This window comes from Pogoniulus pusillus, chromosome 7, assembly GCF_015220805.1.
Source record: "Pogoniulus pusillus isolate bPogPus1 chromosome 7, bPogPus1.pri, whole genome shotgun sequence".
NCBI lineage: Eukaryota > Metazoa > Chordata > Aves > Piciformes > Lybiidae > Pogoniulus > Pogoniulus pusillus.
The window spans coordinates 12,258,435-12,275,241 of NC_087270.1; the positions used below are offsets into that span (position 1 = coordinate 12,258,435).

A 16,807-nucleotide genomic window follows, 5' to 3' on the forward strand; every position below is an offset into this window, starting at 1 on the left:
AGAGATGAGGTCTCACCAGAGCAGAATAGAGGGACAGAATCCCATTCCTTGTTCTTCTGGACAAGCTCCTTTGGATGCATTGCAAGGATACTGTTGACTTTCTGGACATGAATGCATGTTGTCAGATCATGTCCAGCTTTTGATTCCTCAAGTCCTTCTCATTAGAGCTGCTCTCAATTGCCTTATCTCCCAGCCTCTATCCATATAGCAGCTGTTGCCATGACTCAAATATAGGACCCTGCATTTGGCTGTGTTCAATACCATGAAGCTCACATGGTCTCAATTCTCAAGTTTGTCCAGGACCATCTGGCTGTTCTCCTATCCCTCAGGCATGTGAACCCTACCATTCAGCTTGATGTCATCTGCAAACCAGCTGAGGGTGAACATGATCCAACTGTCACGTCACTGACAAGGACATTAAACAGTACTCAGCCCAGTACAGACCCTAGAGAGAGATCACTTGTCACAGATCTCCATCCAGACATTAAGCCACTGACCACTACTCTCTGGATGTGACCACCAATTTTGTTCCTTAACTATCTCTTTGGGTGCTTCTGCATTCACTTTATGTGACAAGATTGCTTTCCATCCTGGGTATCACTTTCAGCAAAGGCAATCATAATATCCTTTCAGGCCACTTCCTTTTTTTTTTTCCTTCAGTTTTGCTCACATTCAAATCTCTTCCCCAAAGTTGTTGTGTGATTCACAAATTCATTGTGCATTTCTAATTCTAATACTTCTCCCAAAGGACTATGATGGCCCATAGCTGATATTGACAATGCTGCCAGCCTTGGGATGGAGTGAATCATCCCTTGGGCAGACTGCAAACCAAACTTCTTAATGAAACATCTAGTACTTCATTTAACTTTTAAAAAGCCATTAACCTGTTTGGGAGGCAAAAAAGCTGTTCTGACGGGAAGGACAAAGAGCCCTCCATCAGGAGTCTTCATCAAGATGACACACAAAAATAACTGGACAGCTTTGAGTTGCTAATAGGTGTAGAGCATAGCATGATTTAATGCTTTGAGATACCAAGGCAAAGATAGATTTGATGGATTTCTAACTGAAATTGTTAACTTTCTCCTTTAAGCCAAACAAAGCTAGAATTATTTTAGAGCCTTTACCTCTGCTATTCTATCAGTATTTTCTTGAATGGCCTCTAGTATTGCCTTTAGAATTCCCTTTAATGTTCTGTCTTATATTTTGCCTACTATAATTTACACTGCTTTTACATTTGAGTATGGTCCTTCTGCTGCTCTTTGTGGAAAAGAGCCCATCTACCCAGTGAAGCTTTGCAAACAGGATTTTGTCATACAACGTTAATTTATCCAAGGTTTTAAACTCCTGAAAGTGTTCTTACACTGTATAAAGAGATACACAGCTTTCAACTGCACCAATACATGTCTTAGCAAAACACTCACAGAGGTCTCAGCAGGTCAGAGCTGTCCTGAGTACCACATGATATTAGAAACAGCTGTGTGATATGGGGTAAAACAGAGGCTGAAAGTGTTCTTACATTGTCTAAAGAGATACATAGCTTCCAGCTACACCGACAGACGTCTTACCAAAATGCTCACAGAAGTCTCAGCAGGTCAGAGCTGTCCTGAGCACTGCATGATGTTAAAACAGCTGTGTGATATGGGGTAAAACAGAGGCCGAAACCTCATGCACGCCAACACCAGCAGGTGCAGTCACTATATACTTTGTCAGAGCCTGCTGCCAGGAAGCAACCAGGATGGCTAATTTTTACAGAAACTGAAGATTTAAATATTATCAGCTGGATGGAAATTTCCATTTTGAAGTAAAAATGGAAGGGGTTTGGAATCAATAAAAGGGAGGAAAACTGTTAAGATACTGGAAAGCAACGGGATAGGTTCTGATTTATTCAGCTTGCAGAGCTTTCCAAGTACAGAAATATTCCTTAATTCCAAGGACACAGATCATCTGCTGGGTGAAAATGGGGGAAAGTGCCTTGACTTTCACGTCGGAAGGACAGATATTTTCTACAGTTTTTGCAAGGAGCTAAAATGAGCAATTTATTTTGTATTTATTTGTCTTCAGACATGTTGCTATTCATGGCCACATCGTATGCTCAATGGAGTTTAAAAATAGCGAGGCTGGGTTCACTGGATGACTCAGTTAGTCGGCATGTAGAAGAGGGTGAACACAGCTGCTCCGTGACTGAAATGGGGCCAGGATGGTAGCAAGTGCTCCTTGTTACTCCCCTGTAGGTGTCTGTGGAAGCAGACAGTCCTGTCCTAGCATGGCACTTCTGAAATAGTCACAGACACCCCCGTTTGTCTTAGCAAATCTAAGGCTAAAGGGTAAATAAAAGGCAGTGGAATATAGCCTTGAATGTTATGAACACTGTGGGCAGCCTGAGAAATGGTGTGGTTGTTGGTAGTGGTTAAGAGTTAAATGCTTCCATTACAACCACATACTTGTGTGAACTAATTTCCCTTTTCTCTGTTCATTAATAAGGTACCAGGTGCAGGTGCCCAGGTGCTGACAGCAGGGGCTTCAGTGGTTGCCCAATGAGGAGAAGCTGAGACCATCCTGTGCCAGACACAACTGGTTGCAGTCAGCTCATCAACTCACTGCAAGGCACAGCTGAGCCTGCAGACGAAATGGCAGAAGCTTGGAGAAGGTGTACTTAACAAAGGACAAAATATACTGCAAAAAAATGGGGAATGAGAAAAAATCCTGACAGAAACAGCGCTGCAAGCACGGAGATGAGACAAGGAGGAGTAGAGATCCAGATGCTGGAGCGGAGAGTCTTCTGCAGCCCCTGGAGAGGACCACAGTGGAGCAGGTATTTCCTGGCAACGCTGGGGTAGGAGGACATTTCCCAAAGGAAATGTAAGCTGTGGTGAGTCTGTGGTGGAGCACATTTTTAGTGAAATACTACAGCCAGTGGAAGAACCCACACTGCACCATTCTGACTGAGGAGGCAGAGGAGTTAGGAAAGAAGAAGTGAAGTTGTGGCCTGGAAAGAAGGGATGAATGGAGAGAAGGTATTTTATCTTTTGCCTTTTTTATTCTCTCTACCTAAATCTGTCTTGATTGCCAAGAAATTAGTAATTTTTTCTAACACTGAGTCTGCTTTGCCATGGTGGTCAAAGGTAAGTTATCTCCTCCCTTTTATCTTTTAATGGTTGGACTTGATGATCTTAAAGGTTTTTTCCAAACAAAACAATTCTATGATTCTACCTCAACCCAAGGGATTTTTTGATCTCTTTCTGTTGAGAAAATGAAATGAGTGGCTGGATAGCAGCCTGGCAGACAGCCAAGTTCAACCCACCACAGGCAGTTCTCATAATGCTAAATTAACTGATTTCTATTATATAGATACCTATTTTTCAATTGAAGGGCTTCTCAATTCTGAAAATAAGAGTAAAAATTCTTACCTGTGTTAGAAAATCGAGGTCCTAGGAATAAGTGCTTGCTAATGGAGAGCAGAAGTTATCCTCAGAACAGGTAGGGTTTCTTTTTGGTCTGACAGCACTGCACATCATGGAAGCGCATTTGCAGGCCATAGTGTCAGCAAGAACTGTGTCCAAGAAACTCTGTCCTGTTTGAGGCCAGCCATTTTCCCATGACCAGGATCACTCAGTTCTACTTATGACAGAAGTTCAGTTAAAATGCACAGAACTCTGCTTTTCCCTCTTGTAGGGCAGTCTGTCAGGACTATGCAGTTGTTTTATAAAATCAGGCAGACTTCTTATGTGTCTGAGCACATATTGTGAGTGCACATTAACTTCAATTAGAAGGTAAATTGCTTTAGACACTAGTTGCTCACAGAATGACAGACGACTTCCGGAGAACGCTTGTGCTAGTTTGAGGCTAACTGGAATATTTTAGTGAGAGAAATTAGATTATAGGCTGTGAAAAGGAAACAGTGGTGATGTCTACTTCACTCATAGGCTTGCTGAGATGCATAAAAACAAGAGCATAAACATAGATAACACAGTCAGTACGTATCTCTGGGTGCCTGTACTTTTCTCTCTAGCCTGCTTTCTGTGTAACTAGTCCTTCTGCTTTCTAACCCCCTTGGCTGATCCTCCAAACTCACTTTCCATGTAAGGCAAAGTAGAGGGGTGGAAAGAAGGCAGAAAAATGGTTGGGAGCCCCTCCTGGGGACTCTGCTTTCTAGGAGGGCTGCTGTGTTTCTGTATTACCTTTAACTTGCATATTTCTGTATATAGGTGCAGATATTGTAAATATCTGCTTGGATATTGTGCTAAGCTGTAAATACAAAGCTTCATTTCTTAATTCCCAGCTCATCTGAGTCTAGTCAGGGTGATTTCATAAGAGTGGAGAGGTGGGTAATACCCAAACCATCACAACACTGCTATCTACAGACCTCCAAGAAGACTATGCAATGCTGATAAAACCCCCTTTGAGCTATGTCCTTCAGCCATTTCTCAGTTCACTGTCTATTTGTAGCTCATACTTCCTAAGCTTACCTATGAGGTTGTTATGGGAGGCAGTGGCAAAAGCCTTGCTGAAGTTGTCTGAATGCAGACAACATCTGTTGCTCTCCCTTCATCTACTCAGCCAGTTATGCCATCATAGAAGGCTATCAGATTGGTCAAGTGTGATCTCCCCTTTATGAATCCATTCTGACTGCTGTTAACCTTCCAAATGCATAGAGATTATCTCCAGAAGGAGAGAAAAAACCCACAACATGACCAGTTGAATTAATTAGCCATAACACATGGTACGATGGCCAATATTCACCATGTATTTTCAAAGTATTCATATTTACTTCTAGTAAGTGTGGAGGGCAAAAATCCTCTGAATACCTTTCTGTTCCATACGTCTCCACCAGCTCTCAGAGCTAGAGCCAGCTATCCAGGCCAGGTGACTTCATTTTAGAGAATGAGCAGCAGGTGATTAAAAAGCCAGTGACAAACTCATGAACCTAGCTTCAGATGAATACTGACGCAGGTTTCATTTGTAAATCAACACTTCAAAGTCTGCACAGTGAAGGTATGCATACATGTATAAAAAGGAGTGAGATTGTGTTCAAACAGCACGTTTTAAATAGAGTTTAATGCTTATGTTTCTAGCCTAGACAAGGCTGAGATTGTGAGCTAATATTGTATCTGCTGCCAAGAGTCTGTGAGATCCTATAGAAAATGGAAGAATTGACTGGAGCTTTATTAAAAGCAAAGAAACAAACAAGCCTCAGCGTTTCACTGAGAAGCTATTGTAGCTCTCCTAGCATTGTTTACCTGTGCTTCACTGTCCCCAAGGAAGAAGCATATTGAAACACGTCACCGGTGCCGATGCTCAACAGCTACTTCTGGATGTAGTTAAGAATAGACTGTTCCACACAACATCTCTTTTAATGAGTGACCAGGTGAGATTTGATAGAGGAGAGGTTGTTTTTTTAAACAGTCTGCTTTCCTTTAGAAAACTGTTCATATTGCCTTTTCTTCACCCCATTGTTATTAGTTTTTTCTAACTTCTGTATATTTGATGTCATTCCTTTTCAATTGATCTGTGGGTTTGCACTGGATTCTTATGTTGGTTTTGATTCTGCTTCAGATGAAGGAGTTACCCACTGACAACAATAGCTTCCTCTGGATAGAAACGTTTACTCTGAAAGTACATGGTGAATATTTAGCATCCTACCATGTGTCATGGTTAATTTGTTCAATTAATCATATTGTTTGTTTCTCATTACTGCACAAGCATTTTTCTATTCAAAGTTTTAATCTTTGTTAGTACTGCAACTTTTCTCTCTCTCACTTTTTTTGGGGGGTGGGGGAAGATTTTATTTTGTTTTGGTTTACTTACTACACTTTATGACTAATATGAAATGAGCAGTTTGTCTCAACTCTGTTACATATTGTAACAGACTTTTTAACTAATCCAGTGCTCTGCCAGACAAACTATTTAACCAGTGACACTCTGCTACAGGAAGCATAATAAGAAACAAGTAGCTCCCAGACTGCCAGATAAGTGGTGAGGGATTAAGAGTAGGCCATTTTATTGATGGAAGGGGAAACACTGGTTGTGACTATACTGCTGTGGCCACCTGAATTCTGTGGTATTTGAAGGAAAGTATTAAAATGAACATTTTAATTACATAATAAATAGTTGGTGATCAGTGCCGCTGTATATATTGATTAGTGACAGACAAAACAACAGCAACACAAGAATATGTGGAGGTAGTAGTCGAAGCCGAAGCCATTTATTGCTGTAGCAGCAGTCTTTTTTTTATGCCATTCTACAAATTGTGGTAATTCTACAAGTTGTGGAATACAGTGATTGGGTAAAATACTGTTTTTAACCTTCTGATTGATAACAGTGAGGTGTTGGCTATCTTGGCACAGACTACTTTCAGTTCTTCTGAGTTTGCTATGCTTCTGTACAAACGTTACTCAGGGCGAGCATAGCAGTTTACTATGTTTGTAACCTCAATCTTCCTGCATCAAGGGTATATGGGGATGTGCTCTAGCTGACTCCCTTCCTCAGTTCTCACAGGTCAGTTTACTAATACATCATTCTTCAATAATCTGTAATTTTCTGACCCTGTAATTTTCTCCCTCCATATCTGGTGGCTGAAATAAATAAATAAATTCACAATTATGAACTTCAGGGAAGGAATATCTGTTTCCCTATCAGTCCACAAGAAACTTTGAGTGATAGTATATACCAAAATCTGGTTGCTTGAGTGTAGAGTAGGCATTGGTCAAATTCCTGATGCAAATTTAAAGTCAGTAATCTCACAAGAGAAAAAGGTGAGTCCTCTGAACTGAGTTATTTTGGTATCATTTCACTGACTTTGGATATCAGTGTTTCAAGCGCAGACTTGTGAAAGGGAACTCAAGTATATGCTGCATCTATGTTTTTCTTAGGTGGAAAGTAAAAGTGAATAGTCTTTGCTAGTCTGCTAGTGATGTGATGTTTGTCATAATCTAACTGATTTTTGAAGAAGAGGTAATGCTGTGATTTTTAAAAGGACCACCAAGTAAGAGAAATAGGAGACTCATCAGAATGTGGATGAATTGTGAAATTGCCAACCAGATTTGTTATTGGGGTTTAATACTTTTCAAAGAATTGTGTGTTTGGATCATAGAATCATTTTGGTTGGAAAAGACCTTTAAGATCATTGAGTCCAACTTCTACATAACTGTACTAAGGCTGATGCTAAAACATATCCCTCAGCACTATGTCTCTGCCTCTGAAACACATCCAGAGATGGGGATTCCACCTCCCTGGGAAGCCTGTTCCAGTCTTTGAGAACACTTTCAGCAAAGCATTTTCTTATGCAACATTTTCTCTTGTCCTGTCACTTGTTACTAGGGAGAAGGGACCAACATCACCACTGCACCCCTCTTCTAGTGGACAGCAAGTTATCCATGAGATAGTGATATGCCCTTGAGGGTCAATGGCATTGTGGGGTGCAATGACAAAAGTGTGTCCAGCAGCTCTACGGAGGTTCTACCCCTCTACTCTGCCCTGGTGAAACCACACCTGGGATACTGTGTTCAGTTTTGGGCTCCCCAGTTCAAGAGAGACAGGGATCTAATGGAAATAGTTCAACAGAGAACTACAGGGATGATTGTGAGACCTGAATATCCATCCTGTGATGAAAGACTGGGAGAACTGGGGCTGTCTAGTCTTGAGAAGAGAAGGCTGAGAGGGGATCTTATCAAAATCTATAAATATCAGAGGGGATGGTGTTGAGATGAAGGTGATAGTCTCTTTTCAGTGGTGCCCAGTGATAGTACAAGCTAGACAAGAACAAGTATAAGCTAGAACACAGGAGATTCTGCCTTCACATGAGGAGAAACTTCTTCATGGGGAGAATGATGAAGCACTGGAACAGGTTGCACAGAGAGGTTGTGTAGTCTTGTTCTGTGGAGACTTTCAAAACCCACCTGGATGCATTCCTATGCAACCTGCCCTATGCGATCCTGCTTTGGTGAGGGCATTGGACTTGATCTCTAAAGGTGCCCCTTCTGACCCCAAACATTTTGTGATTCTCTCAGAGAACTGTAGCGAGCAATGGATGTAGGGCAAGTGTCAAAATAGGTATGCATGAGATTAGATTTGCCTTGAAGGGAAGATGTACTCGGGCGTCGTTAGAGTATTTAGCATGCAGTCTGGAATTAGCTAGGAAAAGGGTAGATACCACAGAGATGACAGATAAGGTATTGAATTGAGTTTATTAGTGAGCAGATTACATGTGCTTCTGTGTGTGGGTTTTGTAAATTGCTCAGCTCCTTGTTTACTCTGAGGAGCTTTATGAGAAATAAGAATCAAGAGAAATCTACATAGAGTAGAATCTAAACTAACTTTTAGTTGTGTTTTTCCTGCAGTTTGTGTTGTAGTAGCAAATTCTGTTACAGCGCTTCTTGCTTGGCCAGTTGCCTCTCCCAGGTTATGCCCGGTCACGCGCTTCACGTGCCTTTTCTACCCACGTGTGACACTGGCTTCGTGTCTTTTGCTTTAGGTAGAGCACTTATTTTCTAACCAGCTCTCCTGATACTTCAGTGAGTTTGTTTGGTTCTGTCCCTACATTTGTATCTTTATAGCTTATCCACAACTATACGAAGCCAATCTATGCTATATTTAGCATATTCAACTGCATGCAGACAGATATTTCCTTGAATAAACTTACCAGAGGTTCTGAATGTGACATCAGATTAAAAACACTGCAAACACTATTTTTGCTAACTGAGGACTCGTTGAAGTTATGCTGTTAGAAATTATTGGTACATAACAGAAATATGCAGTCATTTCCCACTGGATTTGTTTCCATAGTGATGAAAAGGTTTTGATGTTGGCAACTCTGTGGATACTTTAGTTTTGGCTTTTGATCCGATACCTATAAAACACCTTTTAGAACTAAGTTTTTGTATTCTGCTTAGATTATGCTGTGTATATCAACAAAATCTATGATATTTTTTCTTCAAAGACAATGACACAGGAGTGAGGTTTATCTTAATTATCTTACAGATTTAAAATTATTTGTCTAACTCTTAAGTAGTAATTTTAAACCTCTCTTACATTCAGTGGGAAAAAAATCATAGAATCAACCAGGTTGGAAGAGACTTCCAAGCTCATCCAGTCCAATCTAGCACCCAGCCCTATCCAGTCAACCAGACCATGGCACTAAGTGCCTCATCCAGTCTTTTCTTGAACACCTCCAGGGACAGTGACTCCAACACCTCCCTAGGCAGCCCATTCCAATGCCAATCACTCTCTCTGGGAAGAACTTTCTCCTAACATCCAGCCTATACCTCCCCTGGCACAACTTGAGACTGTGTCCCCTTGTTCTGTTGCTGGTTGCCTGGCAGAAGAGACCAACCCCCACCTGGCTACAGCCTCCCTTCGGGTAGTTGTAAACAGCAATGAGGTCACCCCTGCCACTTCCAACAAGAACTTTTCTTATTATACAACATGTAATGTTGCATAGGACAAATTTTACCCAACATCTAAGGTTTGTTTTCAGTGCTGTGTTACTCTGCACTCATGCTTGTGTTGCCTCTTATCGGACATCTGAACACATGCAAGAATATATTACTTGAAGTGGTGCATTACACTTGAGGCACATGTGTGACTTTGTGTGGCATTGTCTTGGTAGGTCTGGTGGGCTTATGCATGTACTGGGTTGCCCAGGCATGTTTTGCTCCGGCGGTAAACAAGGTACCCAGGCTTAGCTTACACCTGCCTTGTGCAAGGCCTCTGCTTTTGCCAAATGTGGGTAAAGCAAGCCTGTGGCTTCATCTAATCTGGTCAAGCTCAGCTAACTGCCACTCTGACTGGCTATTCTGTGTCCAAAGGCCCATTAGTCTCGGCCCACACTGATAAATACGCAGGTAAACACAGCGTGCTCTGCCGCGCTCTGCCGTTCTATTTATGCCTGCTGTTGCCTGCTGCCATTGCTTACTGCTTTATTGTTTGCCTGGAAACTCCACTGTCTTAAGTTTGCCAGGTACAGGCTCTAAGTGCCTCCACGTGACTGGGCTGCATAGCCAGCGTGCCAAGAGAGACAGAATTGCCTGAGAGCATTTGGCTGCTGTCTGTACCTGCAGCTGGCCCCGTGAGTCGGGTAAGAATATTCTGTGAGTAAACGCTTACAGCCTTGTGATGCACCATTGCCTTCTGCCACAGGCGGGAGTGGACGAGCAGTGTACTGACTGCAAGCAGTATTTGGCTGCAAGAATCTTCTCTCCAGTTCAATTAATGTTAATATATTTTGCTGGTTATTACTAGATCTCGTTGTTATTATCTGTAAAATGTTTCCATGACTGTGCAAGAACCAATTATTATTATTAACATTAGTGGTTGGGGGTGGTGATAGGCATGAACATTGTTTCAATGTGTAATCACTCAGTTTAACTTAAGCTATCTCAAGAAAAATTAACCTGTGCACAGATAACTTTGGTCAGACTTTATGGAGAAAAAATTCCCAGGAATGATATATCTGACATAGCATTAATTTTTTAGCACTGAAGGCTGACCTCGACAGCACCTCAGATGTGCTCATGGTCAGCACAAGGCAATCAAAATATTCCTGATGCCTGACTGTAGGCTTCAGTGTAAAACAGTGAATAATGAGTTGGTAGTCATGAGGAGATGCTGACCTACCATCTGATGATCTAAGCACATCAATGCTCTGCTACTGTTCTTAGCCCACTGGGCATATAGCAAAAAGCCACGTTCAGTCTGTGTCTTTATTCTGTATCTCACTTTGCCCATTCATGAACTGGATTTGTTCATAATTTCATGTCTAGGAACAAATCATAATGAGGTCAGAATGAGACTGGGAAAGCTGTGGCCTTGCTGGGGAGTATGGTTAGATGAAAGGAAACAGGTACTACTACTTGGAATTAATTTATTTAGCATCACTAATACTGAGGGTTTTGTTCAATTTTCCTGTTTAGGAGCACAGGCAAGAGCGCCCTGAGCATTCACTGGGTGCTTTTCCAGAGTTTCTCTCAGTTCAAATCATAAGTGAGATGGCTTGTACTCCCTGTGCTGGAATTCCCTCCGGGGTTTTCTGGGTACTGTGTACAAACACTAACCTTTCACATCCAAGGATAACATTTCTGCAGTATTTTCCCACAGAATTCAATCAGTAAATAAGTTCCATCTTTCTAACTTGTTATGCTAAAACCCTTCAAGAGTTAAGCCATTAAAAGCTTTCCTAGCAAATCAGTCATGGTAGGCATAAATTCATACACTTATTTTCTTTAAGGACACCCACAGTCTGCTGTTTCAAGTCAGATAGACTTTTTCCTTACGTCTTTCTTTTTATGTTGTTATTGTGCTTTTGGTTTAGTTTATTTCAGTTTGTTTTTTAGAGATGTGTGAGCTCATAAAGCTTTTCCAAACTATAGCTGATGCAAAATGAGACAAGTGCCATTGTCCAAGGTAGAGAAAACTTCTGGGAGAGTGAAACCTTCCTAATTAGCCCTATCAACTGCAGTGTGAGAGCTCTGGTCATAGCCCCACTTCCAAGCTAAGTCTGATTCTGTAACTTTTCTGGTTATCTCCATATCTGGGCAGTAGCTTTCTTTGCGATGCGAGTGCCAGCGCTTGGAGTTAACTGGGAACTGCCAATCAGAATCTCCATATATAGACAAATATTCAAATGCATTGCTGTGGTGTTTTGGACTAATGACTCTACAACCATGCTATTACTTCTTGGATCTCTCCCATATAAGTGTGTTTGGCTTAGTTACTTTTTCTACATAGTTTACAAGAAGGTTCTAAAGAATCTGCTCATGTTCTCTACTTGCATGATGTCTTTAGTCTTTATTATAAGTGCTTAATTGGCTTGATTTCCCACAAAGCTCTGCAGAGGTGTACTGCAAAAGTATGCAATTGGTTATCCAAACTTGTGTCTGAAGGTAGTCTTTCTCTAGTACCTGAGCTTCACAACATAGACAACCTATTTGAACAAGATTTCAGAAAAGAGAGGATTCCAAGGTAAACTGTGAGCATGACCACTGAATTGAAAAATGTGTCTCCTAGCAAAAACTTGGCCTGTTTAGCTTACTAAAGGTAATGGCGTAGGATAATGTGTCCTCGGGCATTTTGAAGTGGATATACGAGGAGCTGGAATGGGATAACGGAGAGCATTCCAGTGTAATGTGGAGAAATGGTACAAGGATGGGAGGTCACTCTAAAAGTTACATGAATTCAGGCTAGAGGTAAAGACTTTTCAGCAAAGTGAGTAACTACCAATAAAAACACATATTCTTGAAATGTTTTCTGTCAAGAGCAGGTCTTTATCTAAAAAACACATTGAGAAAAGGCTCCTACCAGTGAACAGTAAAGGAACGATAAAGGCACAATGCTCACATTAACAATTCCAGTTATTGTTCCAGCTTCTCCAGCTTGGCCATTGAATGTGTTTTGGTGAAATAGAGTCAAAGAAAAAAGTGGGAGAGGACTACCTCTCTGTGCAGGTTTAAGAGGTACCTGCTTTTGGGGAGAATAGCAACAGAGACCATTTAAATTTGAGCTCTGAACTGTGAAAGGTGTTGCAAGGCAGTGACAAAAGGATGTTCATTTTGGAACATGATAGGTATGTGGGCAGCTTGTTTACTTTTGTTTTCTCTATAGCATCTGCCTGCGCTGTTAAATAGACACTATTTTTGGTTTAAGTAAACTATTTGGCAACTGTTGGACAGGCCAGAACCTGCTGAAAGGCACACACAACATGTGTCTGGACTGTTTTGGACTAGAAGGGCAGCAAAAATTCACCTTACAAGGTAAGCTCTTTTCTGGCCCTGAGCAGGAATTCCAAGTACCCATCACACCCTGATTGGATGTGAATGTCGTGCCTGACAGTTACCTGGGTAACTGTGACAACAGTTAGAAAATCCTCTGGTTAATCAGTCACAACACAGGTCTGTCTTCTTCTCTTTACGGAAATAATTCAGCAGAAGGTTTTGTTTTGCATTGCTGTTTCTATGCTGTCAGAGTACCTTCTCTTTTGCTCCTTCCTTCAGGATCTTAGGCATGACAACCTATAGTGGAAATAACCCAACTTACAGTTTGGACAAGAATGATCCCAATTTCTTTTCTCGGATAATATCCAAACCTCCTTCTTCTTGATATATAGGCTGAGCAAACTTTCTGGATGTTTTTTATTCTATAAAGGAATATTTGTCAAATGAAAATAATAACTCTATGTTATTTCTCCCTCTTCCATGGTTGGTTTTGGGGGTGAATTTGTTCTTCCTTTTAAAATCTTTGGCCCTGGCCCTCCTAACACAGGAAGTTTTCAACAGGAACTTTCCCAGAATATGTCAAGTGACTCTCATGCCCTACTAAGCTCTGGTCCCTGTTTTGACTATTAAAATCCATTTGATTGAAAATCTACAGTTAATTCGGCTTTAAGCAAACAAAAGAGTTTTGGGGTCAAAATGATTTTTTTCCCTTCTCTGTCCAACTGAAATCTGTATAGAAGACAGCCTGTGCCCTGTGTTTATACATGCTTTGTTTGTTTGGAGTGTTTAGTACTTAGCAGATGTTACTGGCCAGTTTTTCACAGTATTTCATTCATATTTTGCCTGAACCTCAGTAGTGGAATGGATGTTAACGTTGCTAGGTTGTAGTTTCTAATCAGCCCTCTCTATCTGTAGATAAGGAAGGTGGCATAGAGTCCGTCTGAGTGCCAACTCATTTAATTTCATTTTGTTGTCTCAGTTTTACTCTGAAACTTAGAGATTTTTTTTTAATTTTCATTTGAGTTTGGAAGCTAAGCTGACCAGGAAATGAAAAAAAAAACTATTGCCAGGACATCCAGTTGTTCATAGCATGGACTAGAGCAGCAGGAATGACATAAGGGAATTCCAGCAACGCATCTGTTTAATTATACAACCGGGACCCATTTGGCAACCAGTCATAATTACTGCCTTTCCTCTCCCAGTCACACCAAGGAACTGCTTTGTTCACAGTCTAATTCCTACAAAACACGTTCAGCAGGACATCCTACTTTAGGGTTTTCTTTCACCTGGGTACATAATCCTGTTGTATTCCTAACAATACCCGTGATGTGAATGCACTACCAAACACAGCTCCTGCCATATAAGCAATGTTCCTCCTCATAGTCAGAGACAGTGTGATAATAAAAAAATCTGGCTACTATTCTGTGCAAATGACTCCCAGGTTTGTGTTCCATTTCTCAACACAGAGGGGTTGGTTCTCTTTCTAATCCTTTGAGAAATAGACAGGAAAAAAATGGATGCACCTTCTGCTCTGCCCAAACATCACAGATACCAAAGTAAACCCCAACATTAACCAAACTACAAAAAAAACCCCAAACCCTCAATTTTAGTAGCTGCTTTGTTGGAAAAGACCTTCAGAATCATTGAGCTGGACCATTGTATAACTCTACCAAGTTTAGTGCTAAACTATGTGCCTGAGCACCACATCCCTGAATCTTTGAAACACCTCTAGGGAAGGGGATTCAACTACCTCCATGGGGAGCCTGTTCCAGTCTTTGATAATCCTTTCTGTGAAGAAGTTTCTTCTAATATTCAACCTAAACCTCCCCTTATGCAACTTGAGGCCATTTTTTCCTGTCCCGTTGGCTGTTACCTAGGAGAAGAGATCAACAGCCACTTCACTACAATTTCCTTTCAGGTAGTTGTAGAGAGTGAGGTCTACCCTCAGCCTCCTTTTCTCCAGCCACTTCTCATAAGTCCAGTCATCTAGACCCTTCATCAGATTTTTGCCCTTTTTTTGGACACACTTCAGCATCTCAGCGTCTTTCTTATAGAGAGGGTCCCAAAGATCAACCCAATACTCAATGTGTGGCCCCACCAATACTGACTCCAGACACCTCCTTGATCCTGTTGGTCAAACTGCTTCTGACTCAGGCACTGTTGGCCTTCTTGGCCACCTAGGCATGTGCTGGCTCATATTCAACCATCTGTCAATCAACATTCCTAGGTCTTTCTCTACTGGGCAGATTTCCAGCCACTCTTCCCTAAGACTGAAATGTAGATCAGGATTGGATCCAAGCAGAAGGCACAGGAAAGCTAGTGACAATGTAGAGAAGGAAACTGAAAGTAGAGGGAGCTGACTGAGCATCTCCACTGAGGCAACACAAAAGGAAAGTTTGAAAAAAAAAGTAATTAGGTACAGAGAAAATGGAAAGGACATCAGGAATGGAAGTTTCCACAGCCAAATAGTTGTAACCCAAAAAGTTCATCAAAGTATCAAGTCCTGTAAGGAATAGTAGAAGGCAAGGAGAAACGGGCAAATTAGTATGAAGGCTGAAATGAAAAGGCTAAGGAGAAACATGAAAATGAGGCAACATATTTCAGGACTCCATGTTATACATATTCCTGTCACTGAGCAACTGAGGGATGAATGCAAATTTGGATGACTGAATAGATTCAATAAAACCAGACCAAACATACAAGAATGCTCAAAACGTGAATCACACCTGATTAATGCAGGAAGTACTGGAAAAGTATCAATGGCTCTCTTCTAGATTGCTTATTGTCTGTAGACCAAAGAAGTTTAGACAGGCAAATAAGACACTGTTACCTGAAATGCAATCCATCTCCAAGCTACACCCGATCAAATGGCTCATTCTTACCAATCTCTGTTCAAAGGCTTTATTTCCTGTGGGAGATGAGCCTGCCATGAGCCAGTCATGCACTCTGTATTTCTGAGTGCTTTTTGAATGTTTTCAGCAAACACTCCTCAGCTTCTTGTTTGCCATTGCATCCTTCTGCTCTGTGAGCAGTGAACTGAATACCACTGAGAACTGACACACACATTGGTGTCATTTGTAGATGTAAGCTAAGACACCTAATTTAGATACATCATTTGTGCCTGATTTCGAGTACTGGGGGAGCCAGTCCTGTGATCAGTCACAGATAGAAGACTTTGAGGGTCTCCAGAGGGCAGTCCTATGCACTCCAGTTCCTTCATTATGTATTGATCAATGAAGATTTAAAATACTGTACACGTGACATTTGTGTGAGTCCTTGGAAGGTCTAGGTGCTTGAATCTCATTTTCTTGCCATTGTTACTCAAATAAAAACACATATATCAGTATCTAAACAAAGGAAATATTAACCAGCTTCTGTTCTGTCCATTTTGAAGTTTGCTTGTAGATGACATGATTTCTGATGGCTAAGATTTTACCTTGGTCTCTGAGCTATTCTTTTCAAAAATAGATATGCTTATAAATGAATTACGTGTGGTGTTACATTGGCAATGCCTACAAAGCAATAGATTTACTAACTTTAAGGTCTTTCAGAAGGTTTTTGGGGAAAAGCATGTAAAAGATGCACAGGTACAATTACTTTGGGGGAGTACAGACGGGTATCATAATAACTGAAGATTTCTTGATTATTTTAGCTGACTCTAAACAATCTCTGGGGAGCATAGCTCTTTCTTCATGTTAAAACATTTGCAAAAATATGAAGTAGAAGAAGCAAAACCTGGATAAAGGGAAAAGTGTTTAAAAAGCAGTCAAATTTTCTATGTCTTCTGTTACTCAAAGAGTGGAAAGATACAAAACTCCAAGAACAAACTAAAGCCCCTCTCGTTCTTACACAGACACGTTTCATTTTTAGGTTTTCTGTGTTGCTGAAGACAAGTAGATAAAAAAAGAAATGTGTATATATTTGGAATCCTGATTGAGATCAGCATGATCAGATAGAATCAGTTCAACTCTCATCAGCTAGAGGCTTCTGAATTTCCTGCGGTGTCCATCAGGCAGTGTGGCAGGACTGCTAAGGCCTGCCGCAGCTGTAAGATGCTGGCACTGTCTCTCACAACATAAAAATGCTGCATGAAAAGTTGCAGA

The 16,807-nt window shown here is 41.1% G+C and overlaps 1 long non-coding RNA gene across 1 annotated transcript in view; it reads left to right on the forward strand.

Moving 5' to 3' along the window:
* The first annotated feature begins 2,490 nt into the window (after positions 1-2,490).
* Positions 2,491-16,807, forward strand: part of LOC135177116 (uncharacterized) — a 36,830-nt gene continuing 22,513 nt past the window's right edge. Inside the window, exon 1 of the long non-coding RNA XR_010302919.1 lies at positions 2,491-3,014. This is a non-coding gene — a long non-coding RNA (uncharacterized LOC135177116). The remainder of the gene's footprint in view (positions 3,015-16,807) is intronic.